General features: G+C 46.3%; 1 long non-coding RNA gene across 6 annotated transcripts; it reads left to right on the plus strand.

Annotated features, from left to right (window-relative positions):
- The first annotated feature begins 84 nt into the window (after positions 1-84).
- LOC309610175 lies at positions 85-13,094 on the plus strand. 6 transcript variants are annotated; one of them, XR_014233756.1, is made up of 5 exons: positions 85-215; positions 4,651-4,902; positions 10,475-10,705; positions 10,988-11,160; positions 12,830-13,094. It is a non-coding gene; the product is annotated as an uncharacterized lncRNA (long non-coding RNA). The 6 variants fall into 6 exon arrangements; XR_014233757.1 differs by lacking the exon at positions 10,988-11,160; XR_014233758.1 differs by lacking the exon at positions 10,988-11,160 and having other exon boundaries at positions 10,614-10,705.
- Positions 13,095-16,047: the final 2,953 nt, after the last annotated feature.

The following is a 16,047-nucleotide window of genomic DNA, read 5'->3' on the forward strand; positions in this document are numbered from 1 at the left end:
GGAACCCAAAGGCCGGGCCTTCCGAAGGGTGCGCGCGCGTCACTGCGCGTGCGTGAGCGCGCGGGGGTGGTGTGTTTGTGGTCTGGGGCGTCCGGCGTGTGCGCACGCGCGCCTGGTGGGGGCGGTGTTTTCTCTTTCAGCCCGCGGTTACCCCGGGGGATGCCGGGAGTGAGGCCTTCCAGCGTCCACGCGGTCGGAACCAGAAGGGACTCCAGGTAGTGTCCAGAAGGGGAAACCGAGGCCCAGAGACACCGGTGTCCCGCACCGACATCTTCCCAAGCTCAGAGTGCAGCTACAGAATTTCAAAAATCATTCTTTGATCGTCCTAATTGTTCAAGTTCTGTTGCTTCCATAGGGATGCGTTTCGTTGTTTTCCCATTTGCAACTTATCAGTAATTGTAATTTGATGGAAAGCTCAAAGACTAAAGTTTTTTTTTGTGCTTCAGTTGCTGAATATTTTGATTAAAACTTATTTATTTATTTTTGGCTGCATTGGGTCTTCGTTGCTGCACACAGGCTTTCTCTAGTTGTGGTGAGCTGGGGCTACTCTTCGTTGTGGTGCACAGGCTCTAGGCACTCGGGCTTCAGTAGTTGTGGCTCGCGGGCTCTAGAGCGCAGGCTCAGTAGTTGTGGCGCACGGGCTTAGTTGCTCTGCGGCATGTGGGATCTTCCTGAAGCAGGGCTCAAACCCGAGTCCCCTGAATTGGCAGGCGGATTCTTAACCACTGCGCCACCAGGGAAGTCCTTGATTAAAACTTTTAAGCTGAATTTGAACAAAATGCACCAATGTAGAAGACTCGTTCAATGTGACTAGGACACTTAAGTTGTTATGCAAAAGCTCAAACTTCCAAACTCCAGTTGATGACGATGAAATAAAATTCATATTTTATGGCGAGATAAGAAAAACTTAAACATAAAACTTTTATCTGCCTGTTTGGTCCTCCTCCCTGCCCCCCCGCCCCCGCTTTTTAATTTATTTTTAAATTTTTTTACTTTTTTTTTGCCCTTGCCGCATGGCATGTGGGGTCTTAGTTCCCTGACCAGGGATTGATCCCCCACCTGCTGCGTTGGAAGCACTGGACCGGTCAGGAAAGTCCCTCTCCCTGCCCTTTAGTGTATTTTGTGCATCCACATTAACCCAACCTCCTTGGGAGATAACCTTCTTTCTTAATCTCATCAAGGATCATTAGTCCTTAGGAGATAACCTTCCTTCTTAATCTTAGAAGAGGCCACCGTGACCCATGACCTACTACTTGTTTTGTACACGTAGATCTGGATTGTGTAAACTGTAGATAATATGTCATTTAACATATAGCCCTCTGTCTCAATAACTTATATCCCTGTGCTTTGACCTCTAACAGGCAGGACAGTCCTTAGAGCTCTCTGAAAGACTTCCCAGGTTATAATCCTCAATTTGGCTCAAATAAAATTTTCCATTTCTTTCTTAGATCGACTGATTAATTTTTTTCATTGACATGGTGAAGAAACATGTTACAGGGAAAAACATGTTACTACAATGCTGAAGTGCTTTTTTTCTATTTAACATCAGCTTTGTCACAAAAATTTTGCAGTTCAATTACTCTAACTGTGAAAAAATATTTGTAAATTTTTGACAACTATGATTTCTAATTCAATTGATATAATTTTACAGCTTGTTTGGATGTAATTATTAACCACATCCAATTCCAGGTGTATTTCTGCTTCATGGGGTTCTTTTTTTTTTTAATGGCTGTGCAGCTCGGCACTCGGGATCTTAGTTCCCCGACCAGGGATTGAACCTAGGCCCTCAGCAGTGAAAGCACAGAGTCCTAACCACTGGACTGCCAGGGAATTCCTGAGGGGTTCTTAATTTAGTAAGAATGTTAGTCCCCCTATGCTGTGCCTGTTGAACTTTATGTGAGTATTATCACTGCAAGAAAAAAATGCCTTCGGTGTTCAACTTATATTAGCTGAGTAGCATTCACAATAATGTTAGTTTTGCACTTTGGATAGAATGAACTTCCAAAAATTTAATTTTGATTCCATGAATCGGAAGCAAGAAATGACAGCATCTAATGACTCTGATAACAATATGGCATCCACACTGGAATAATTCCTCAGCCAGTGGAGCCAACATATTAACAGTGAAATGGACACAAGAAAACTTGGAATTAGAAAAACGAGTGAAGCTAGTGTATGAAAAGTCATTTGATCTAAATGAAGAGTCATGATTTACAGAATGAAATGTCAACCCACTTCTGCAGCTTCACATGTTAATTCATTTTGGGGCACAGCCTTCTTAAAATAATTACTAACTTTCGAAGTCAATGTGATACTTCTGAATGAGATTTGTGTCATCTGGTTTGGTTTGCAGTTAATATCTCTTTGGCCCCCGGGGTGAAAGGTAAATGTCCACAGGCATTCTGTGGAAGTTTCAGTTTCATAACCGACTCTGAAAAATGGAAATATAAAACTTAATTTTAAATTAAGTGTGGACTTTAAAAAATGTTTATTGCTCCTGAAAAGGTTTATTGCACAATAAGACAAAAAATACTAGTAAACAAAATATAAATAAAAAGCTGTGGATTTATACCGTACAAGAGGGGACAAAACCCTCTGAACAGCAGAAGTGTCCAGACTTCTCTATTCAATCTGCAGCAGGACCACTCAGCCTCTAACTCCTACATGTGACTCATGCACACAAACTCTGTAATTTCCTGGAGGCTTCTTGCATCTTGTAGGCCACAGAACAGGCACAACTCAGGTGGTAGGTAGGTAGGCAGGGGCAGCAGGATCTCACTGTGAATATTTAGTACATAATATTACCTTATAACTAGGTAAGAATAACTGTGTACTTCACAGGCCTGATCACTAATAGCAACTATGTTATATTGTTTATCTTGCCTTATAGTCTATGCCTATGCAGATATATATCATACTTACAATAATTATTTTGTTATGAGCAAATATATGTTGCACTAGCTGAAAACCTGTCTGTTGTCTTAGCATCTGCATCTTCCGCCCCCTCTGTGTCAGTCTGTAGTTTACCCACTCCATGGGACAGTAAATCCAACTCAAACTGGCTTAAGGAAGAAGGGTATTTATTGGCTTCCACAGAGTTATGGACTGGATGTTTGTGTTCTTCCCAAATTCATATGTTGATGCCCTAACCCCCAATGTGACTGAATTTGTAAATAGGACCTGTGAGGAGGTGATAAAAGTTAAATGAGGCCATAAGGGTGGGGCCCTAAACCAATAAGGCTGGTGTCCTTAAAAGGAGAGGAATAGATACCAGAGCATTATCTCTCTTCACCTAGTGAGGACAGAGTGAGAAGGTGGCTACCTGCAAGCCAGGAAGAGAACGCTAACCTGCACCTTGATCTTGGACTTCCTAGTCTCCAGAAAATAAATTTCTGTTGTTTAAGCTACCCAGTCTGTGGTATTTTGTTATGGCAGCCAGAACTATCACATAACACATAACAAAGGAGTTCAGTGGACTTCAGGTTCAGCTTGATCAAGGGGCACAAACATCACCAGGATCTACTTTTTCTGTCCTTGTCTCAGCTCTGCTCTTCTATGCATTGGCTTCCCTCTCTGATAGGCTACCCTCTTGTGTGATAAAGTAGCTGCGATAGCTCCAGCCTACATCCTGCCAGGGATCCAGTCCCACTGGGGAAGGGATCCTGAGTCTCATAGATTTTCTCTCACACTGGTCAGGTCATGTGAATGTCTCTGACCCATCCCTTTGACAGGGCAGGCCTGTTTTTCATTCTTCTCCCCAAATGCAAACCCAATCGGATCAGATCCCTACTTGAAATCTTTTGTGATTACCCAGGGCCCAGGAATAAAAACTCAGCCCTTCATGTGACCTCGAAAGTCCTGCATGGTCCAGCTCTGCTGACCTCTTCAGCCTCCTTTCAGCACACTCTTCCCCTCATTTTTGAGCCCCACCTTGCTGGCCTTCTTCAGCTTTAGGAGTGCAATGCCTCACCATTGCCTCCAGGGTTTTCACGCGCTGTTCCTTCGGCCTGGGAGCCCTTGCCCTCTTCCCACCTTGTTAATTCCAACTCATTCTTCAGGTCTCAGCTGAAATGTTACCTCCACAGGGGGCCTCTGAATATGCAGTTTAAAAAATTATTTATTTATTTGGCTGTGCTGGGTCTTCTGGCATGCGGGATCTTTGTCGCCACTTGTGGGATTTTAGTTGCGGCATGAGGAATCTTTAGTTGTGGCATACAAGATCTAGTTTCCTGACCAGGGATTGAACTCAGGCCCCCTGCATTGGGAGTGCAGAGTCTTAACCACTGGACCACCAGGGAAGTTCCTAAAAACAAAAAAAAATTTTTTTTTATTGGAGTATAGTTGATTTACAATGTCGTGTTAGTTTCAGGTGTACAGCAAAGTGAATCAGTTATACATATACATATATCCACTCTTTTTTAGATTCTTTCCCCATATAGGTCATTACAGAGTATTGAGTAGAGTTCCCTGTGCTATACAATAGGTCCTTATTAGTTGTCTATTTTATATAGAGTAGTGTGTATATGTCAGTCCCAATCTCCCAATTTATCCCTCCCCCTGACTTTCCCCCCTGGTAACCATAAGTATATTTTCTACATCTGTGACTCTATTTCTGTTTTGTAAATAAGTTCATTTGTATCATTTTTTTAGATTCCACATATAAGCGATCTTGGGCATATATCTGGAGAAAACTATAATACAAAAAGATACATGCACCCCTATGTTCACTGCAGCACTATTTACAGTAGCCAAGACATGGAAGCAACCTAAAAGCCCATCAACAGATGAATGCATAAAGAAGATGTGGTACATATATACAGTGGAATATTACTCAGCCATAAAAAAGAACAAAATAATGCCATTTGCATCAACATGGATGGACCTAGAGAGTCTCATACTGAGGTAAGTCAGACAGAGAAAGACAAATATCATATGAATATGCAATCTAATCAACATAAAGTCACGTCTCTGCTTCACTCACCACTCCCCCCACCCCCCCACCCAGGGAAAAGAAGAGAGGAAAAGAGAGAGTTTGGGGGAGAAAGAATGACCAAGGCACAAGGTGACCTTTGGTCCCCGAAAGCTTCTCCTGCTAGGAGCTGTGCTGAGGGTGCTCGTAGAAAATGTGTTTTTCCTGCACCATAGAGCCTGTTCTCAACCAAAGAGGCAGTGATCTGCTTCCACGCTAGGGGGAAGAGTTGGCTGGTTGCGCTGACCGCTGACCAAGAGACTGTGGGCTTGTCTCCCAATGGCATCTTCCTAAGGAAATGTGTTAAAACCATGCCTCTCCCTTTGTTATCCTTTTAAATAGTTAATGCGTACAAAATTATAGCTGAAACCCTACGTAGGTTATTAACCAACAACACCGCTGTGCTTTCCTCCACTAATTTACCTTCTATCCCCTGGCAAGAGAAGTCATTGTACTGGATTAGAGGTTTATTATTTCCATGCTTTAAAAATTCTTTCATTACATATGATTGTATGTTTAATTAAACAGTACACTGCTTAGTTTTGTTGGTTTTTGAGATTAAAGATATGGAGTTATGATTTATGGGATATTCTTTTTTTTTTTTTAAATGGTCCATACTTTTGACCAGATTTAATGGCGTTATTTATTTATTTATTTTTGGCTGTGTTGTGTCTTCATTGCTGCACGCGGGCTTTCTCTAGTTGTGTCGAGCGGGGGTTACTCTTTGTTGCGGTGTGCGGGCTCCTCATTGCGGTGGCTTCTCTTGTTGCGGAGCACGGGCTCTAGGCGCGCGGGCTTCGGTAGTTGTGGCACGCAGGCTCAGTAGTTGTGGCGCACGGGCTTAGTTGCTCTGCAGCATGTGGGATCTTCCTGGACCAGGGCTCGAACCCGTGTCCCCTGCATTGGCAGGCAGATTCTTAACCACTGTGCCACCAGGGAAGTCCATGGGATATTTTTTTCCACTCTGTGTTATGGTGTTTTATTTTGTTCAGACCTGTTTTCACTCACAACATTTTAAATTTGTATTTATTTATTTATTTTTGGACATGCTGTGCAGCTTGAGGGATCTTAGTTCTCTGACCAGGGATCAAACCTGTGTCCTCGGCAGTGAAAGTGTGGAGTCCTAACCACCGGACCGCCAGGGAATTCCCACTCACAACATTTTTGACACCAAATGTGTGTGCTTTTTCCCCCACACCAAACATTTCTCCAACTCTTTATAATTTATAGTTCAATTCAGTTCTGACACTATCTACCTGGAGTTGGACAGGTTAAGGGCTCAGTCCCACAAGACTCCCCCGCTACAGATGCAAGTCATGTGTCCCAGGTTCTCACCTGTGCTTCTGACCAACCTGCTATAAATACAGGGGGGTTCCCATGACCCCCTTCTTGGGTTCGATAATTTGCTAGGATGGTTCACAGAATTCAGGAAAGAGCTTTGCTTACTGTTACTGGTTTATTATAAAGGATACAACTCAGGAACAGGCAGATGGACAAGATGCATAGGGCCAGGTGTAGGGAAGGAGCTTCCGTGCCCTCCTGCGTGTACCACCCTCCCAGCACCTCCTCATGTTCACCGACTAGGAAGCTCTCTGAACCCCATTGTTTAGGGGTTTTTATGGAGGTTTCATTACGTAGGCATGATTGAATAAATCGTTGGCCATAAGTCAGGCGGTGGAGCTGAAAGTTCCAACCCTGTAATTACACTGTGGTCTTTCTGGTGACCAGCCCCTGTCCTGAAGCCGTCTAGGGGCCCCGAGCCCCCAGACATCTCATCAGCATACGAGAGATACAGCACTCTGGAGACTCCAAACGGAACTCAAAGACCAAATACATATTTCTTATTGAATCACACCAACCTTGACAGTCCACACTTTTAAAGTATACTATTCAGTGGGTTTTAGTGTATTCACAAGCTTGCATGGTGTGCAAACATCACCATGACTGATTCCAGAACACTTCCATCACACCAAAAGGAAACCCTATACTCAATAGCAGTCACTCCTCATCTCCCATCCCCATCCTCCAACCCCCTCCCCCTCAGCCCTTGGAAACCACTAATCTACTTTCTGTCTCTGGATTTGCCTGTTTTGGACATTCACAAAAATGGAACCATACAACATGTGGCTTTTGTGACTGGCTTCTTTCACTCAGCATAATGTTTTCAAGGTTCATTCATATTTTAGCATGTACTTCATTTATATGGCTGAATAGTATTCCATTGTAGGGGTATACCACATTTTGTTTGTCCGTTGATAAATTGATGGGCATTTGGGCTGTTTCTATTTTTTGGCTATTATGAATAATGCTGCTGTGAACATTCATGTATAAATTTTTGTGTGAATACGTGTTTTCAGTTGAACTATCTGAGGAACCACCAGCCTGTTTTTGTACAAGTTTTGTACTTTTTTTTTTTGGCCTGCGCTGAGCGGCTTGCGGGGTCTCAGTTCCCCAACCAGGGATTGAACCCAGGCCACAGCAGGGAAAGCTCCGGATCCTAACCACTAGACCACCAGGGGACTCCCCAGTTTTGCACTTCTTTTGTTAAATTTATTGCTAATTATTTTATTCTTTTTAATACTATTGTAAATGGAATTTTTCTTAATTTCATTTTCAGATTATTCATTGTTGATGTGTAGAAATATAACCGATTTTTGCTTATTGATCTTATACTCTGTAATCTTGCTGATTTTATTTATTAGTTCTAATAGCTCCTTTGTGGATTCCTTAGGATTTTCTATGTACAACATCCGGCCATCTGCAAATAGAGATAATTTTACTTCCTTTCCAACCTGGATGCCTTTGATTTCTTTTTCTTGCCTAATTGTCCTGGCTAGAACCTCCACTGCAATGCTGGGAGCAGACATCCTGGTCTTGTTCCTGCACATTATGTTTTAAAGATATATCTCTATTGTTGCATGAGGTAATAATTAATTTCACAGCTATATAATATTTAATTGTGTGACTACTGCAATCTTCCACTGATTGACGTTTGGGTTACCTGCAGCTTTTTGCTCTTGTAAACATGAGAATATGAATATTCTTGTATGTTTCTTGGCACACATGTGTAAGAGCTCCTCCATTTATACCTAGCAGAGTTGATCCGTATCCTCTCTGACTCTTATTACATCAGACTTAATTTTTGCCAGCCTAGTGTCACAGTGGGATGACTTTGTTGTCTTCATTTGTATTTCTATTTTTATTAATGAGGTTGAGCATCTTTTCAAATGTTAATTGGCCATCCTGTTTCTTCTTTTGCTCTCTTTTTAAAAATTGAGGTGCTGGCCTTTTCTTCTTATTGTTTGTAGGGTTTCTTTACATAATCTGGATACTAATCCTTTGTAAGCTAACCATGTTGCAAATGCCTTCTCCTGTCTGGCCTCGTCTGTATGGTATCTTTTCAAGAAGAGAACTTTCAGGACTTCCCTGGCAGTCCAGTGGTTAAGAATCTGCCTTACAATGTAGGGGTCGCTGGTTCGATCCCTGGTTGGGGAACTAAGATCTCCCACACCTTGGGGCAACTAAGCCTGTGTGCTGCAACTACTGAGCCTGCATGCTGCAACTAGAGAGAAGCCTGCGCACTGCAATGAAAGATCCTGCGTGCTGCAACTAAGGCCCGACACAGCCAAAATTAAATAAATAAATAAATATTTTAAAAAAAGGAGAGAACTTTCAAAAAATTTAAAAAAATATTTATTTAGGGGCTTCCCTGGTGGCGCAGTGGTTGGGGGTCTGCCTGCCAATGCAGGGTACACGGGTTCGAGCCCTGGTCTGGGAGGATCCCACATGCCGCGGAGCAACTAAGCCCGTGAGCCACAACTACTGAGCCTGCGCGTCTGGAGCCTGTGCTCCGCAACGGGAGAGGCCGTGACAGTGAGAGGCCCGCGCACCGCGATGAAGAGTGGCCCCCACTCGCCACAACTGGAGAAAGCCCTCGCACAGAAACGAAGACCCAACACAGCCAAAAATAAATAAATGAAAAATTAAAAAAAAAATATATATATATTTATTTATTTAGGCTGCTCCCAGTCTTAGTTGCGGGATGCAGGATCTTCATTGAGGTATGCAGGATCTTTTTAGTTGCAGCATACGGGTTTCTTAGTTGTGGCATGAATGTGGGATCTAGTTCCCTGACCAGGGATCGAACCCGGGCCCCCTGAATTGGGAGCACTGAATCTTACCTACTGGACCACCAGTGAAGTCCCAGAACTTTCAAATTTTAACGTAGTAAAACTTGTTTATTTTCTTTATTATTATTATTTTTTATAAATTTATTTATTTTATTAATTTTTTTTGGCTGCGTTGGGTCATCGTTGCTGTGCGCGGGTTTTCTCTAGTTGTGTCGAGCAAGGGCTACTCTTTGTTGCCGTGCGTGGGCTCCTCATTGCGGTGGCTTCTCTTGCTGCGGAACACGGGCTCTAGGCGCACAGGCTTCAGTAGTTGTGGCTTGCGGGCTCGGTAGTTGTGGCTCACGGGGTCTAGAGCGCAGGCTCAGTAGTTGTGGTTCATGGGCTTAGTTGCTCCCCAGCATGTGGGATCTTCCCAGACCAGGGCTCAAACCCGTGTCCCCTGCATTGGCAGGTGGATTCTTAACCACCGCGCCACCAGGGAAGTCCCTATCTTTTGTTTAATTGTTGGTACTTTTAATGTCTTGTTTAAGAAATCTTTCCCTCTTAAGTTCAGAAATATATATTTTCTAGATCTACAAGTTTTCAAGTTTTCCTTTCATATTTAAGTCTTAATGCATCTGAAATTGATTTTTTGGGGGTAAGGTATGGGATAGGGACCCAATTTCTTTTTTTTTTTAACATATGGATAAGCAATTTTCCCATCATTGTTTATTGAAAAGTCAGCTCTTCCCCAGTGACATGTCATGTACCTCTGTCATCCCAAACGTGTGCAGGTTTCTTTCCAGGCTCAGTGATCGTCAGTAGGTCCGTGTGCTCATCCCTATACGAAATTCATCCAATTTTCATTTCTCTAGATTTTAGTAGCACTTGATTTTGGCTTGGGTTAGTTCTTTCAAATTATCCTTCTTCTGCAGAAGGGTCTTGGCCATTTTAGCCATTTGCTCTTCCATACACACTTATGGGAAAGTTTTAAATTACAGGTTCAATCATTAGTGGTAAGATGATTCTAATTTTCTATTTCTTCTGTGTCATTTGGTTAAGTTAGGGTTTTCCTAGGAATTTATCCATGGTATCTGAATTTTCTTTTTTTAAAATTTTTTAATTAAAAATTTTTTTTGGCCTCACCGTGTGGCATGCGGCATCTTAGTTTCCCAACCAGGGATCAAACCTGCGTCCTCAGCAGTGAAAGCGCAGTGTCCTAACCCCTGGACCACCAGGGAATTTCCTTTGGTATCTAAATTTTCAATCTATTGGCAAAATATTATTTATACTGACCCTCCCAGAAGCTTGCTTGTTAAGAACAACTGCTTTAAAATGTGAATTTCATTTGTGCAAATATATTATGTATTTAACCTCTTAATCCTAAAATGGAAAGGAAAAGCAACAGATGGCATCTACACTTTATATGCCAAGATGCTCTCTTAGAGTTTGGAGAGAGTCTGGGAGCAGTGTAATGTGGACCAGGCCAGTTCCAGACTGAGGCAGAGCTGGGATCTCCTCCTCGGTCTCCGCAGCTCACAGAGCACGGCCGGACCAAGCTGGACTGTGGGCCTTCTGCCCCCGTAGAATCTGGAATTCACCTTGGATTTTGGAATCTGGAGAATAAGTAAGTCCACGCTCACCACCACATTTCTCTTGCATTTGTGAGCTGCCCTGCCGCTCAGCTCATTTTCCAGTCCAAAGAGCCCGTATCTTTTGATCGTGTCTTCATGGGAGTTTTGGTAGAAATATCAAGAGTGTTGTGTGCTCAGAGGATGTCATCATTGTTTTCTCCTTAAAATTAAAAAAAAAACTGTGGTGAAAGATACATAATATAACATTTACTATTTAAACCCTTTAAAAAATACAGTTAATCCAAAAGATACATGCACCCCAATATTCATTGCAGCACTATTTACAATAGCCAGGACATGGAAGCAACCTAAATGTCCATCAACAGAAGAATGGATAAAGAAGATGTGGTACATCTATGCAATGGAATATTACTCAGCCATAAAAAGGAGCGAAATTGTGCAATTTGCAGAGATGTGGATGGACCTAGAGACTGTCATACAGAGTGAAGTAAGTCAGAAAGAGAAAAACAAATATCGTATAATATCGCTTACGTGTGGAATCTAGAAAAATGATACAGATGACTTATTTGCAAAGCAGAAATAGAGACAGAGATGTAGAGAACAAACATATGGACACCAAGAGGGGAAGAGGTGGGTGGGATGAACTGGGAGATTGGGGTTGACATATATACACTACTATGTATAAAATAGATAACTAATGAGAACCTACTGTATAGCGCAGGGAACTCTACTCAGTGCTCTGTGGTGACCTAAATGGGAAGGAAATCCAAAAAAGAGCGGATATGTGTATGCGTGTGGCTGATTCGCTTTGCTGTACAGCAGAAACTGACACAGCACTGTAAAGCAACTATACTCCAATAAAAGTTAATTTAAAAAAATATAGTTAAGTGGCATTAACTACATTCACATTCTTGTGTAACCATCACCTCCAGCCATCTCCAGATCTTTTTCATCTTCCCAGACTGAAACGCTGTACCCATTAGACACCAACTCCCTGTTTCTCCTTCCTCCCCAGCCCCTGGCGACCCCCATTCTACTTTCTGTCTCTGTGGATTTGGCTCCTCCAGAGACTCATATAAGTGGAATCATATGGTGTTTGTCCTTTTGTGACTGGCGTACTTCCCTCAGCATAGTGTCTTTAAAGTTCATCCATGTTGTAGCACGTGTCAGAACTTCACTCCTTTTTAAGGCTGAATCATATTCCATCATATGGATAGACCTGTTTTATTTATCTCTTCATCCATTGATGGACACTTGGGTCATTTCTACTTTTTGACTATCGTGAATAATGCCTCTGTGAACATGGGTGTGCAAATATCTCTTCGAGACTGCTTTCAATTCTTTTGGGTACATTCTCAGAAGTTTCGTAGACTTTTAAATCACTTCATTAAACCAAGAAAAAAATCTGGTGTTTACTGTGTAATTTGGGATATTAATGTCATTTATAAAATTGTTTTTTCTCCTGTCGAGTGCATGATACCAGAGGGTCTCCACATTACTGAGGAGAACAGTGGTTATTAGCCTTTTTGTGGTTCTAGATTTCTTTGCGAATCTGATGAAAGCCATGGGCCACATTCCCAGAGAAACGCATGCGTGTGTGCTCACAGGCACGCGTGCGTACACACACAAAGAACACTGATTGTGCGTCTAATTTCAAGGGGTCCCAGATGCCCTGGTGCTCACTGACCGTGACCCCTGTGTAAAGGAACATCTCTCCTTTCATGATGCCGGTCATGAGGAGAAATGGGATTTGAAACACGGAAGTTTTACTTTCTGGGGGCTCATTTAGGAACATATTTCCTAACTTTGGGTGTCCTCCACACGCACGTCTCAAACTGCTGCTTTGTGTGCCGGAAGCTTTCTGTAGCTCCTTTACTTTCAGTCTTCAATACAGCCAGGGAATTTCTGAAAAAACTGTCTGATTCCAGTTACCTTTTCCACCGGCCTCAGCGCCCCTCCGCCGCCTCTGTCCTAACCACTGATGAATGAGAGGAAGGGGCAGTATTTAAGTTCATTTCCTGTTTATTATTAAAGTGATTTTTCACAAATGTTTAATTACATGCATATGTATGAACATGATGGAGGAAACAAAACTTTGAATATTTGAGGCAACTAAAATAAAAATGTGGTTACATTGATATTTGTCACCCTTGCAGGCAGAGAGGTTGCCAAAGCGCCTGGACAGTTACCGCCAGCGCCTTCGCAGAAGCTCAAACTGAAGGCTGCGAGAACGAGGGTCAGCTCTGCGGTCCCCCACCCAACCCTGCACCGCCCCCAGTGGTGTTCAGACAGCCTGTTTCAGGAGTCACATGGGCTGGGTCTGCTCACTCAGACTGTTTAAGGTTTTGAGCTCAGTGGAATAAGAAGTTTCCCTGCAGATCTACGTGGCCTCTGGACTGAAATACAAAATACTTGGCATCAGCCAGCTTTCCCTTTTTTCCCCTGCTTTTCCCCACGCCTGTCTGCTGAGGAACACCCGGAGCTGGCAGAAGGGCAGGTAGGGGAGGGACACTTGGCATCTTGCAGGGCTGTGCGCCGGCCTCGGCTCAAGGCACCCAGAGCCCCCCAGGGTGAGCGCCGGGCCGCGGCCCAGCGTACCGGGCAGGCTGTTTGAATGGAAGTGACCTGTCCACCCGGGGAGAAGGCAGAAGGCCATCTTTCTCTGAATGAGCTTTTAGCACTTGTTCCAGAGTGGGGAGGTCACTAGGTCCACACCCCCTCCTCCCTCTTGCCCTCTCCTTCAGGTCCCCCCACCCCGGGCCCTCCACTGCCAGGCTGACCTGCTGGGTTTCCCAATCTGTAAAATTCAGTGATCAGCATTTCACAGAGGGACATTTCCTACTTAGGGATTAGACGGGCTTGGGTTTGATTCTCAATTCCATGAGTTCCTAACAATTCGCCTTGGGCCTGTCGCTGGGCCTCCCAGCCTGCAGAGCACTGAGCATGTGCACATGTCATGGGACTGAGCCCCGGGGGGTTTGGCAGGGGGCGGGGGGTGGGGGAGGCACCTCTGGCCCTTCATTGCTTCCTGTTGAGACTTGGGGGGACAGACAATTTCAGAGACACCATCCAGGGGCTGGGAGGCCTCAGGGAAGCACAGGCCCCCTGCTCTCGGGGGCCATCCGTGCAGGCTGCTAGGAGGGGGTGTGTGGCCACGCCCGTGTCGCCTGGGCCCCTGGGTGCCGTCTCCATGGAGCAAGGCGGGCCGGCCCTGTGGCTGGCGCACGGTGAGGGCTCAGGACTCACTCCTGCAGGTGATGTGCGGGCGCTGAGGGGCAGGGGCAGCCCTGGGAGAGCAGGAGCTACTTGCTCTGTCTCCACCTGTGCGACGGGCAGTGTCCCAGACATCGAGTCCCTCTGCCTTTGGCCTGAATGACGTCGGCTCGGCGCTGTTGCCCTTGTCAGAAGGGCTGAGCTGCCACCACGTGTATCTCTGGCGAGGAAAGCGGTCCTTGGTATAAGGCGCAGTTTGCCAGACTGACGAAACCCCCAAGCATGGAGTAGAGGAGCCAAACGCAGCCACGGTCCCTGGGTGACGAGAAAGGAGGCTCCCTTCTGGAGCACTGACCGTGCCAGGTGCTGGCAGCGGGCGAGGCGTCAGGGCGGAGACCGGTGTCCTGGGCGTGTTGGCTGGGCTCCTGGGGTCCGCAGTCTTGGCTCGTGTGCTTCTCTCTCTGCCCAGCTGGCTGCAGCTTCTCCTTCGAGGTGTCTTTCTTGAAGTGTAGCTTGGTGACCAGGCTCTGCTCTGCCCCTCCTGCAAGTGCCCTGCACCCCACCCGGGGTCCTGGGAGGCGTGGGAGGGAGGGATGGCCTTCTCCTGATGGGAGCGCTGGGCTCTGCCACCCAGGCCTCCATCACCTTTATCTCTGTGACCAGAGGGCTTTCCAGGGCATCCTGTCAGCCCCTGGGCTGTGGTCTCTCTGCCTTTCTAGGAGCCTAGCACACAGTAGGTGCTCAGCAAACGTTTGCTAAATGACCCAACTTAGTTCAGTGTCTTAGTTTTCAGCTGGGGCGGCGGAGGTGCTGGAAGTCTTATTCAGCCCCTGAAATGTCACTTAGGCCCCTGCTCCAGCTCCAGCAGGCGGGGGCCTCTTGTCGTGGAAGAGGGGTGACCTTGGCTGTGTCTCTGGGAGAACGAGGGTTCAGGTAGGAGAGGTGGGTTTGTAAGAGGTGCGGGGGAGAGGGTCTCTGTGGGCCATCGCTCTCTGGAAGCTTCTTGGCCTGGGGTCTCATTTCTACTCTATCTGCGTGTCCCAAACCCATGGGTGGCAGGAGGGAAAGCTGCCCGAGGCCACCACCTCGGGCCCCACGGCCTCCTCGAGCCTGTCACCGCAGAGTCGAAGAGCTGGAAGAGACTGAGGAAGGAGGCCACCACCCCTGGCAGGTGCGACCTGCTGTCTGAACCTAAGCGGAGAGCCCCGGGGGAGGAGGTGGGCCAGCACCACGGAGCAGCTGCAAGGCACAATCGGGGAAAAGGAGCCTAGTTCGGGGAAGCAGATGAGGCGACCTCAACACTCCCTCACTGAGGGCTTGGCCACTAGACCTGAGCGGATTCCTTCCCTTTCCTGGGCGCATTTCCATGGAAGCAGAGTGTGCCAGGAGGTGCCCGGCCCACGGGGCAGAGGTCCCTCAGTCTCCACTGCTATCTCTGCAGAGCTGCTCCGGTCGCCCCAGCCTGATGCTCTGCTGGGCCAGAACCAAGCTCATCAGAATCGCCAGGCCTTGGCACCTGCTTTCAGCCCTGGCCAGCGGGCAGGCTTTTGCTTCCAGAAATGTGTTGCTTAGCTCCTTTCCTTGGAGTTTATCAACTGGCTAGCCCCTGAGGGTCCGTGCCAGGCAGGCCCTGGCTGGGATGGGTCTGTGGCTGCTCAAGGCCAACGTCCCGTCCAGGAGTGGGATGTGCTCCTTCTGGCTCAGCCCCTGGGCAGCTCAGGCCTTCTGCACCCGTCTCGGCTTCTGTCCTTCTTCAAGACTCACCGCAGGAACGGCCCTACCTGGGCCAGTCCTCATCCGCCTTCCCTTTTCTCTCCACCTTCACCTGGAGCCAGGTGGAAGAGCCACCTTGTGTCAGCCAATCTACCACCTGCGTCCACGACATGGAAACATGAAGAAACAAGCTTTGTTGCCCGGGTAGATCTCCTGGGACCACCAGGCCCCAAGGAGTGGCAACAGCTCTGCGTTTAATAAGTGGGACCCCCAGGGTCCCCAGCATGGGGCTGAGGGCTGACGAGGTTCAGGAAAGACCCCACCCCTGGACTTTGAGTCCCCTGATGGCGCGGGAGGTGGTTTTACTGGGGAGGGAGGGCTGGATGGTGACAGCGGGCGGCTGGCGAATTTGGATCGCGGGCTCCCTGGCACTCGAGACGGTGCGGGG

The sequence above is a fragment of the Balaenoptera borealis genome, assembly GCF_965194805.1.
Source record: "Balaenoptera borealis genome assembly, chromosome: 13".
Classification (NCBI taxonomy): Eukaryota; Metazoa; Chordata; class Mammalia; order Artiodactyla; family Balaenopteridae; genus Balaenoptera; species Balaenoptera borealis.